Consider the following 12,964-nt stretch of genomic DNA (forward strand, 5'->3'; position numbering starts at 1 on the left):
CTCTCCTCTTTCACTTTTATCAAGAGGCTTTTTAGTTCCTCCTAACTTTCTGCCATAAGGGTGGTGTCATCTGCATATCTGAGGTTATTGATATTTCTCCTGGCAATCTTGATTCCAGCTTGTGCTTCTTCCAGCCCAGCGTTTCTCATGATGTACTCTGCATATAAGCTAAATAAGCAGGGTGGCAATATACAGCCTTGACCTACTCCTTTTCCTATTTGGAACCAGTCTGTTGTTCCATGTGCAGTTCTAACTGTTGCTTCCTGACCTGCATGCAAAATTTCTCAAGAGGCAGGTCAAGTGGTCTGGTATTCCCATCTCTTTCAGAATTTTCCACAGTTGATTGTGATACACACAGTCAAAGGCTTTGGTATAGTCAATAAAGAAGACATAGATGTTTTTTATGGAACTCTCTTGCTTTTTCGATGATCCAGCGGATGTTGGCAATTTGATCTCTGGTTCCTCTGCCTTTTCTAAAACCAGCTTGAACATCTGGACGTTCACGGTTCACGTATTGCTGAAGTCTGGCTTGGAGAATTTTGAGCATTACTTTACTAGCGTGTGAGATGAGTGCAATTGTGTGGTACTCTGAGCATTCTTTGGCATTGCCTTTCTTTGGGATTGGAATGAAAACTGACCTTTTCCAGTCCTGTGACCACTGCTGAGTTTTCCAAATTTGCTGGCATATTGAGTGCAGCACTTTGACAGCATCATCTTTCAGGATTTGGAATAGCTCAACTGGAATTCCATCACCTCCACTAGCTTTGTTCATAGTGATGCTTTCTAAGGCCCACTTGACTTCACATTCCAAGATATCTGGCTCTAGGTCAGTGATCACACCATCTTGATTATCTGGGTCATGAAGATCTTTTTTGTACAGTTCTTCTGTGTATTCTTGCCACCTCTTCTTAATATCTTCTGCTTCTGTTAGGTCCATACCATTTCTGTCTTTTATCGAACCCATCTTTGCATGAAATGTTCCCTTGGTATCTCTAATTTTCTTGAAGAGATCTCTAGTCTTTCCCATTCTGTTGTTTTCCTCTATTTCTTTGCATTGATCCCTGAGGAAGGCTTTCTTATCTCTCCTTGCTATTCTTTGAAACCCTGCATTCAGATGCTTATATGTTTCCTTTTCTCCTTTGCTTTTCACTTCTCTTCTTTTCACAGCTATTTGTAAGGCCTCCCCAGACAGCCATTTTGCTTTTTTGCATTTCTTTTCCACGGGGATGGTCTTGATCCCTGTCTCCTGTACAATGCCATGAACCTCAGTCCATAGTTCATCAGGCACTCTATCTATCAGATCTAGGCCCTTAAATCTATTTCTCACTTCCACTGTATAATCATAAGGGATTTGATTTAGGTCATACCTGAATGGTCTAGTGGTTTTCCCTACGTTCTTCAATTTCAGTCTGAATTTGGCACTAAGGAGTTCATGATCTGAGCCACAGTCAGCTCCTGGTCTTGTTTTTGTTGACTGTATAGAGCTTCTCCATCTTTGGCTGCAAAGAACATAATCAATCTGATTACGGTGTTGACCATCTGGTGATGTCCATGTGCAGAGTCTTCTCTTGTGTTGTTGGAAGAGGGTGTTTGCTATGACCAGTGCATTTTCTTTGCAAAAGTCTATTAGTCTTTGCCCTGCTTCATTCCATATTCCAAGGCCAAATTTGCCTGTTACTCCAGGTGTTTCTTGACTTCCTACTTTTGCATTCCAGTCCCCTATCATGAAAAGGACATCTTTTTTGGGTGTTAGTTCTAAAAGGTCTTGTAGGTCTTCATAGAACTGTTCAACTTCAGCGTCTTCAGCATTACTGGTTGGGGCATAGACTTGGATTACTGTGATATTGAATGGTTTGCTTTGGAAACGAACAGAGATCATTCTGTTGTTTTTCAGATTGAATCCAAGTACTGCATTTCGAACTCTTTTGCTGACCATGATGGCTACTCCATTTCTTATGAGGGATTTCTTGAAAATGGATAAACCAAAACTTGAAGCTTTTTCCCATTTTGTTTAAGAAAGAGAATGTTTTAAAATACTGCAAATGTTTTTATGCCTCACTTTGCATATTTTTTAATCAAGAAAGATTGCTCAAAGATTTGTATGCAATATAAAGGAGCCTCATTACATCATGCCAATTAACACTATCTACAAAATTCTTCTAAATTCTTTGGCAAAAACTTTTATGACAAGTGAGAAAAGTTACCTACAATCTCCCTAAGCTGAATGTTCCCTCTCTTTCTCTTCCACCACCTCCCATCTTCCCTCCCATCACTTTCCTTTCTATGCTCATCAACACTATCCTACTGTTTATAAGAGCTAAGCAGCTCCATTGTCTTGATTTTCCTGAGACCTCGTTTATGTATCATTTAAAAAGCAGTTTTGCAGGTTTATGTGATTATATGTTGCCAACATGGAGCCCAGGTTAAGATGGTCACTCCAGGTCTTATTTTCTTGAATTCTGTTTGCCAGATGCACTTCTTATATTCTCTCTACGCAGCATTCTTTGAACACCATTACTATATTTGGGGCATTTCCAATCAAATTCAGTCTTTCTGGTTTTATTAAGTTCCTTTGTACCTAGCCATATGTCCTTCACCTGATGATGCTGGCCTGCTACAGACTGAATTGTGGCCTCCTCAGATCCCATGTGGAAACCCTGACCCCCAGTGACTGTCCTGGGAGATACTCTTTAAAAAGTATTTAAAGCCAAGTGAGGTGATAAGGGTGGGACCCTAATCCTATAGGACCAGTGGTTTATCAGTTTTCTCATAGCTTTTTATTGATTATTGTGTGATCTTGATATATTAATGAAACTTATCTTTTATCTGTAATGGTGTTTCAAAGTTTTTTTCCAAGTGTACTGTTTGCTTTTTAATTCTTTTATGTTTATTCAGAAATTTTCTCTTTTTATAGTATTTGAATAAATATTTATTCAACTTTTTCCTTTAAGGTTTCCATATTTATTTGCATGGTCTGAAAACTTCATTTTTGAGGATTTAAAAATTACTTTTTAAAATGCTTTTTAGAACTTTTAAATTATTTTTTTTTATATTTAAATTGTGATTCATGATGGATTCAGAAAAAATAGATTCAGGATTTTACTTTTAGGAATGATTGATTAATTGGCCCATGTATTGAATAATGTTTTTCTCCTACCAATATAAATGCCATATCTATCCCATTTAGTTTCCTAAAGTTTTTATGCCCATTTGGCACATTAATCCCATTATGCTGCTCTGTCTGTTTACTCTGCTGTCTGTAGCTTCTCTGAGTTTTTCTCTTACTTTTTAATTCTAGCAGCACTAGACTTTTCCTTGGAACAAGGCTTCCCTGAAGAACTCTGAAGTGCTTTTCTTTCCCATGCTTCTCATATCACAGAGCTGGAAGTGGAATGTTTTCAGGCTCCTCATTACTGCTTTCAGACTATTCTCAATTTTTTTCTCTCTAAAAACCCTCAAATTTAAGTCTGAAGTCTTCTTCAAACTGATTTTTGAGTCACTGGGTCACTCGCATACAATCTCTGAAGATTTTAATTCTTTTTCCCTAATGGTTCTATTATAATCTAGGTGATTACCAAATCTGTGTAGATGATCTGTGCATCTGAATCTTCCCCTGTAAGCTATCTTTCACAGTTCAGTTCAGTTCAGTTGCTCAGTTGTGTCCGACTCTTTGTGACCCCGTGAAGCGTAGCATGCCAGGCCTCCCTGTCCATCACCAACTCCCGGAGTTCACTCAGACTCAAGTCCATTGAGTCAGTGATGCCATCCAGCCATCTCATCCTCTGTCGTCCCCTTCTCCTCCTGCCCCCAACCCCTCCCAGCAGCAGGGTCTTTTCCAGGAGTCAACTCTTTGCATGAGGTGGCCAAAGTACTGGAGTTTCAGCTTTAGCATCATTCCTTCCAAAGAAATCCCAGGGCTGATCTCCTTCAGAATGGACTGGTTGGATCTCCTTGCAGTCCAAGGGACTCTCAAGAGTCTTCTCCAACACCACAGTTCGAAAACATCAATTCTTTGTTGCTAAGCTTTCTTCACAGTCCAACTCTCACATCCATACATGACCACTGGAAAAACCATAGCCTTGACTAGACGGACCTTTGTTGGCAAAGTAATGTCTCTGCTTTTCAATATGCTATCTTTCACGCTATACCACTAATTCCCATAATCATGTACTGGTCCTCTTCATTTCCACAACAATGCTCCTTAAAGCTTACTTCTCAGCCTCCAGGTTCTTTTCCTCCAGGGATGTTCGTTTTCAGGTACACAGTCAATCTTTCCACAGCCATGTGTCAGCCTTGTCAACTAATACTACTTATTTCTTCATTGTTTCAATTTAAACTCTTCACTCTTCAAATAGCATCTGCTATTTCCTAGCTCACTTCCTCTGGCTCTCCCATCTCTAACATTCCTTCACCTACTTGTGCTTAAAAGTCATCACTCCTACACCATTTTTTACTGTCTCTCACCCTACTCTAGACGGGTGTGGATGCGTGCTCAGTCATGTCCAACTCTTAGCAACCCTTTGTACTGCAGCCCACCATGCTCTTCTGTCTATGGTTTTTTTTAGGCAAGACTGCTCAATGTGCCATTTCCTCCTCCAGTAGATCTTCCTGAAGGTGAAAGTGTTAGTCGCTCAGTTGAGCCTGACTCTTTGTGACCCCATGGACTGCAGCCCATCAGGCTTCTCTGTCCATGGGACTTTCCAGGCAAGGATACTGGAGTGGTTTGCCATTTCCTTCTCCAGGGGATCTTCTCCACCCAGGATTTGAACCTGGGTCTCCTGCATTGCAGGCAGATTCTTTAACTGCTGAGCCATCAGGGAAGTTTTTATTGTCTCTCACTCTATTCTGTACATCTTTTTATCCAAGTATTATAATCTCTCCCTTGCATACATTCTCTTTCTTTATCATACTTACATGAACCCTGATTAACCCTAACTCTCCATGGATTCTGCCTCTGCACAGGACTGAAGCACTAAAAGGTCTCCTTTTAAATTTATGGCTGTGGTTTCATGTGGGTCTTTAGTATTGCCTTGCAGGGCAACTATATTTCCTTGGTTTATTCAGTCTCCAGCTTTCCTAGATGACCATTTCATTCATTCTTTTTTCTCCTCAAACCCCTGCCAAAACCTTTTCCTCATCCTCACTCTCAGCTAAGAACCTTGCTTCATATTTCACTGAGAAAAAAGAAGTAGCCAAAAAGAAATTCCCAAGTTTCCACCAACTCCTCAGTTCATTTGCCTACATGACACGCTCTGATTTCTCTTCTGGTTCTATGGATTTCCGTCCAGGCTCTGATCAAAGCTAAGTCCTTCTCCTTGTGTGCATGCTTTGTTCATTCCTTCCTACTGTCCCTTATGAGTTTCAGTTAATCTCCTCAATCTCTAAATATTTTAGTGCCCAAGGCTTTTGGATCTCTTTTCTCACCATTTGGTGATCATACCTGGTTTAATGGCATTTAATATTATTAGGGCTTCCCTGGTAGCTCAGAGGGTGAAGTGTCTGCCTGCAATGCAGGAGACCTGGGTTCAATCCCTGGGTTGGGAAGATCCCCTGGAGAAGGAAATGGCAACCCAATCTAGTATTCTTGCCTGGAACATTCCATGGACGGAGGAGCCTGGTAGGCTACAGTCCATGGGATTGCGAAGTCAGACATGACTGAGTGACTTCATTTTGTACTTTTGTAATATTATCTACTTTTGCATGACTCCTAAATTTATGTCTCCAGCCCAGATCCTTCTTCCAGACATCAGATTTGTATATCCAAATGCCTCTATGAAGATAGATGCTATAGACTGAATATGTCCTCTGAAATTCATGTGTTGAAGCCCTAACCCCTTTGTTGCCTACTCTAATGGCTGAGGCATATCTATAGGATTCTAGGAATTTAGCAAATCACCATTTGAAAAGTGTAACTGTAATCAGTAAAGGATTTTTTTTAACTAGATAAAGGTGGGATGCCTAGTTCTTAGTCTTAGATTTCTCAAAAACTTACTGATTAAAATGCTTGTACTTTAAACATAAACTTAGATTTCATTATTTGGTGACTTTGAATGCCATTTCTTGCTGAGACAAGTACTAGAATTTGGCAAATCATTTTGCATGATATTTCCAATTCCTTTCCAAGGATTCTAGGAGGGTTAGAGACTATTGAAGAATATTAAGCCTTTAAATTAAGTCCAAGACACGGCCAGTGACAAAAACCTTATATACCACTTATTATTTTTTTTTAAAGAATGTCTAATTTTATTCTACTCTATTTATAACCAAAAATAGAGAAAGCTTCAGGGAAAAGTGTCAAACCACAGCATAAAGCCAACGCATGTCGTTACAAAGAAAAGGGTTTTCTGCATGTGTTGAAAGTTGTTTTTGACATTTCTATAAATAAGCTTATCTCACATTCCTCACATTCACTTCCTTCACTTAATAATAATTTAAAAAGTCTATTAGCAGAGTTTGCTCTTTTATACATCATCTAAATTTCAGTTAGCTTATTTTTTTCTTTTAGACAAAAACTGGGTAGAAATATTGCTACTGAATGCTACACTCATCAAAAATAGTTTAAAGTGTAACTTTATCTCTTTGAAAAGAAGTTTGTCACTAAGGTGTCTGTTTGAAAATATATTTGATTAATTTTATACAACTGCCCCAAATCGACAGTTAGGATGCAGATCAAAACCAGCAATAAGACTAAAACCATGTAAAGCAGAACATGCACAAGTCTTAAATTATTAGAAATGATTAGGCAACATAATATAATCATCTGGCAATGTTCCAGGAGTCTATCTGATTGTTTCATAAAAAAGAAGGAGCTAAGGAAAGAGAAACTTTCAATCATAGGTGCTTCTGATATCTGCAGTCATTTTCTAATTTAGAGTAGAGATTATTTTTATAATCCATGTAAGCAAATAGGTTCTCTGTGTATTGGGATTAGCAATCCTTTCATGTATTTTAAAATTAAAAGAGTAACAGTACAGCAAAAAAAAAAAAAAAAATCAAATGAAAGAAATATGTCTTCACCATCTATCTAATTACCTCAGTTATTTTACATTTTTCTCTTGCAGTTGATGAGTACTTATTAAGTATCCCTCACATCTCAGGAAGTATGACAGGTGCTGGGAGCATAGCAATGCCCAGGACAGGATTTCTCTTGCATTCATGAAGTCTAAGGGTGAGAAAGACACATTATGAACAATTACAGATATGATGACTGCCATCTGGGAAGTGTGTGCACAAAGATCTAATTTGGCCTCCGAAGACGTCCTTGAAAATTGAATTTTACTGATGATTGAAAAAAATAAGGCACAGGAGTCTGAGGAGAAAGCAAAGCACATTCCAGAATTCTAACTGAGATAGGAGAGAACTTTTTTTATTCCAGATACATAGAAAGGTCCAGTGTAACAGCATAAAATAAAGGGAATGAGCGAGTATGATGAAAGGCTAGAGAAACTATCAAGAATCAAGGAGCTGTGTTATTTGATCCAAATTTGTAGAATAATTATAAGTGTAGAGGTGCAAGCATGACAAGATTTGCACTTTTAAGGATCTCTTTAACTGGTTGAGGAAAGAATAATGATTCCCAAAAGACAGTGGCAACAGAGGAAAAGAGAGGTTGTTGAGTTTTGAGCCCTTTAGGAATCAATCTCCATTAGACTCAGAAATGATTACGTAGAGATGAGGAGTGGAGGAATAGAAGATCGGAGTGAATTAGGTTTCTGTTGTGGGCAATAGGGAGGGCAGTTGGGCTTCCCAGGTGGCTCATAAGGTAAAGAATCTGCCCACAATGTGGGAGACCAGGGTTCAATCCCTGGCTCAGGAAGATTCCCCTGGAGAAGGGAATGGCTACCCACTCCAGTATTCTTGCCTGGAGAATTCCATGGACAGATGAGCCTGGTGGGCTACAGTCCATGGCATCACAAAGAGTTGAACCTGACTGAGCAGCTAACACTTTCACTTCACTTTCAGGTAGGTCGATTAGCGAGATGAAGAAGATAGAAGAAGAACAGATTTGGGGGCTGAGAAACAAGGGATTCACATATGTGATTCTAAAGCTCAAAGGACAATTTGAATCTGGAGATTTACGTTTGGAGACCACAAGTGTTTCGATGCCCTGTGGGAAGGGGCAGCTTAATGGAGAGGAGATCAAGACTAGGAGTTAAGAAATGTTGCAGGAGGACACTGTGCGGAGACTTTGTTTACATGCTTTTCTCAGGAAAATTATGACCATAATACCCAGCATTTTTTTATATTCTCCTCTGATATTATAAATTCATGTTTACTGGCAAGTTGCTGAAGTAGCCTCTAAAGTTGGATGTACCTGTATGGCAGTGTGGAGAATTGAGAGTCATAATGACAAGAACAAGTGGGAACTGCCCCTTATTCACAAGAGTTGACATTAGAAACATAAAAGTCATATGTGTGCAAAGATAATCAGAGTGCAGTGGTAAGATCATACAAGACTGAATGCAAGGTACTCCTTTAAGGAGACAAACTGGGGCACTTTCTGATGAAAATGATGTCATCCACAAGGAACGTATGAGTGTCACAAGTCTTTACAGAGCTACTAAAAAACTATCGTAATACATAAACCAAAAAAACAAAGCAACCAAAAGCAAAAATAGGTAAGAGAAATTGACATGAGCACATCTCTCATAGAATGTGTGTGCACATGTACCCACAGACATGCACACACATACAGACACAGTATTTTGCCTTTTGGGGAAATATACATGTATATTTCTCTTCATTTATGTACATACATATATAAATAATGTTGTTTAGTTTATACATACACATGTCTATCTTAAAAAGCACAATAACCTCCAAAAATATTGATATGATCATAACTTATATAATAAAGTTTCAATAAATTGAAGTTTCAATACATTGAAACTACAATTACTAATGAAAAATTGAAAAATAACACAAAAACAACAGCTTAGAAATGTACATAAAATAACTAGCTGAATGTGAATTAAAGTGGTCTAAAAAGGGAAAATAATTAAAACATAAATCACAGTAATTGAAACTTGCATATGCTATGCTATTTAATTAAATATAATTGAAAATTATACACAGAAAAAACATTTCTCAGAAAGTTGAGTTATTAAACAATATTTAACACAAAATTTAATTGTAATACTATATTTTATATTTTGTATAATTTTTATTTTAAAATTTTAATATGATATTTAATACAAAAATTATTAATAAATCTAACCTGGAAGAAATAATTTTGAAAACTTAAGGAAAATTAGATGAGGAAATAAAGAAAAAAGAAGAGGTTAATGAGATAGAAAACAGAAAAAAAATATAACAAAGGACAAAATCTACAAACTTTTATATGCAGGGCATGATAAATTACTTTCTGATCTGTTGCATACTGATCTACAACAATTTAATTCCTTGTAATGATAAAATAGAGCTCACAATATTATACAGAAGAACTGTACAAAAAAGGTCTTAATGACCCAGATAACCATGATGGTGTAGTCACTCACCTAGAGCCAGACATCCTGGAGTGTGAAGTCAAGTGGGCCTGAAGAAGCATTAGTATGAACAAACCTAGGAGAGATGGTGCAATTCCAGCTGAGCTATTTAAAGTCCTAAAAGATGATGCTGTTAAAGTGCTGCAAATCCATATGCCAGCAAAGTTGGAAAACTCAGCAGTGGCCACAGGATTGGAAAAGGTCAGTTTTAATTCCAGTCCCAAAGAAAGGCAATGCCAAAGACTGTTCAAATTACTATACAATTGTACTCATGCAATTCACATGCTAGCAAGGTAATGCTCAAAATCCTTCAATCTAGGCTTTAGCAGTATGTGAACTGACAACTTCCAGATGTTCAAGCTGATTTAGAAAAGGCAGAGGAACCAGATCAAATTGCCAACATCTGCTGGATCATGGATAAAGCAAGAGAGTTCCAGAAGAACATCTACTTCTGCTTTATTGACTACACCAAAGCCTTTGACTGTGTGGATCACAACAAACTTGGAAAATTCTTAAAGAGATGGGAATGCCAGACCACCTGACCTGTTTCCTGAGAAATCTGTATACAGGTCAAGAAGCAACAGTTAGAACTGGACATGGAGCAACAGACTGGTTCCAAATTGAAAAGGAGTACATCAAGGCATCAAGGCTGTTTATTGTCACCTGCTTATTTAATTTATATGCAGAATATATCATGTGAAATGCCAGGCTGGATGAAACACAAGCTGGAATCAGTGTTGCTGGGAGAAATATCAATAACCTCATATATGCAGATGACATCACCCTTATGGCAGAAATTGAAGAAGAACTAAAGAACCTCTTGATGAAAGTGAAAGATGAGAGTGAAAAAGCAGGGTTAGAACTCAACATTCAGAAAACTAAGATGATGGCATCTGGTCCCGTCACTTCATGGCAAATAGATGGGGAAACAATGGAAACAGTGAGAGACCTTATTTTCTTGGTCTCCAAAATCACTGCAGATGGTGACTGCGGCCATGAAATTAAAAGATGCTTGCTCCTTGGAAGAAAAGCTATGGCAAACCTACACAGCATATTAAAAAGCAGGGACATTACTTTGCTGACAAAGGTCTGTATAGTCAAAGCTATGGTTTTTGCATTAGTCATGTATGGATGTAAGAGTTGGATCAGAAAAATGCTGAGTGCTGAAGAACTGATACTTTTCAACTGTGGTGTTGGAGAAGACTCTTGAGAGTCCCTTGGACTGCAAGGAGATCAAACTAGTCAGTCCTGAAGGAAATCAGTTCTGAATATTCATTAGAAGGAGTTATGCTGAAGCTGAAACTCCAATACTTTGGCAAGCTTATGGAAAAAACTGACTATTTGGAAAAGACCCTGATGCTGGGAAGGATTAAAGGCAGGAGGAGAAGGGGATGACAGAGGATGAGATGGTTGGATGGCATCGCTGACTCAATGGATATGAGTTTGAGCAAGCTCTGGGAGTTGTTGATGGACAGGGAAGCCTGGCGTACTGCAGTCTGTGGGGTTGCAAAGAGTCAGACCTGACAGAGCAACTGAACTTAATGAACTTTCTTTTAGCTTGATTGTAATTTAGACTAATGTATACATATTACCACACTGTCTGTGTTGATGTATATTGAAAGTTGCCAATTCTAATTAAGAGAAAAACAGAGAGTAAGCAGAAACACACAGAATTTGAAACAGTCACAGACAGAACATTCTTAGAAATGTGATAGAATACTTTTTCCTTTCTTTTTTAGTTTATAAATTATGAAAGCATAACAAATTTACTAAAGACTTGGAAAATACAGAACAAAGTTACATATGTTTCCAGTATATGTTGTAATTATTTTTAAGTAAATTAAAAATTTTAGTTGAAATTTCAGTATCAAGCTCTCTAGTATTAGCAGAGTGACTAGAGGGAAATGCAGAGGGATATAGTAGACCTGAAAAGCACTGTGAACAAATTCAGCATCATTAAGATTTATACAATTTTCACACAATAGTTGGATGCAAATTTTATTCAAGTTCTCATATATTGTAAACAAAGAGACAAGAACATATCTAGGGACATATAACAGGTGTTAAAAGGCCATGGTGTAAAAGTATTGAAATCATACATAGTCTGTTTTCTTATCACTGTGGAATTATGTTAGAAATCAATATCAAAAGATATTTGAAACTAACTCACATGTTTTCAAGTGCAATGGGAAATTTACCAAGAGAGTTCTTTGACTTAGCCATTGAAAGCCTCAATAAAGTTAAAACACTGAAAAAACACAGAGGATGATTGCAGAGAAGAAAGCATTTAAATGAGAAATTAATCTCAAAATGAATAAATTAATATCAAAGACACTTTTAAAACCCCATGTATTTGGAAATTAAATTCTAATTTTAAATGAGTGTATCTAAGAAGTCATAACAAGGAAATTTAGGAAATATTTGTAACAGAAAGAAGTGAAAGGAGAATTTATCAAAATTTGTGCATGCGACTGAAGCTGCTCAACATAAGTAAATACAATGTAGAATCTTGATTAAGGTATGCAAAAAAATAATGGACACTAGCATAAATTCTATGAAATCTGAACAAAATCTTCACTTTAGTTAATAATACTGTTGCTGTTGTTTTTAATCACCAAATCATGCCTGAATCTTTGTGACTTCATGGACTGCAGCACACCAGGTTTCTCTGTCCCTTACCATTTCCCAAAGTCTGCCCAAGTTCATGTCCATTGAATCAGTATGCCATCCAACCATTTCATCCTCAGTAATACTGTATCACATGTTAAACTGTTTCTTTTTACAACATAGTATTTCTTTCTACCATGAGGTCTCAAAAAGTCAGAGGAGTGAGACACACAAAATTCAGTTTAGAAGTTTCAACCTCATTCATATTTTTTAAATCACTAGATAATAAGCTATCTAGACTTTAACAGTAACTAGATGCCAGAGTAAATGGAACTATATCAAAATTTTGAGTCAATATAAATAGGAAATCTAGCATTCTATTCATACTTAACCAAACAAGTGGAATCAAAATATAATTTTTTTTAGCTAGGCAAAAATTCATAAGCTTTCTAAAATATACATATTGTATTATACATACTATATGTATGTATACTATATTATACTTACCAGTCCATTCTGAAGGAGATCAGCCCTGGGATTTCTTTGGAAGGAATGATGCTAAAGCTGAAACTCCAGTACTTTGGTCACCTCATGCAAAGAGTTGACTCATTGGAAAAGACTCTGATGCTGGGAGGGATTGGGGGCAAGAGGAGAAGGGGACGACAGAGGATGAGATGGCTGGATGGCATCACTGACTCAATGGACTTGAGTCTGAGTGAACTCCGGGAGTTGGTGATGGACAGGGAGGCCTGGCGTGCTACGATTCACGGGGTCGCAAAGAGTCGGACACAACTGAGCAACTGAACTGAACTGAACTGAACTGTGAAAGATAGCTTACAGGGGAAGATTCAGATGCACAGATCATCTACACA

The 12,964-nt window shown here is 37.6% G+C and overlaps 1 pseudogene; it reads right to left on the reverse strand.

The window, feature by feature from the left end:
• LOC104986817 overlaps positions 1 to 12,964 on the reverse strand; it is an 89,755-nt pseudogene that overhangs the window by 906 nt on the left and 75,885 nt on the right.

This window comes from Bison bison, unplaced genomic scaffold (assembly GCF_000754665.1).
Source record: "Bison bison bison isolate TAMUID 2011002044 unplaced genomic scaffold, Bison_UMD1.0 scf7180017864075, whole genome shotgun sequence".
Lineage (NCBI taxonomy): Eukaryota > Metazoa > Chordata > Mammalia > Artiodactyla > Bovidae > Bison > Bison bison.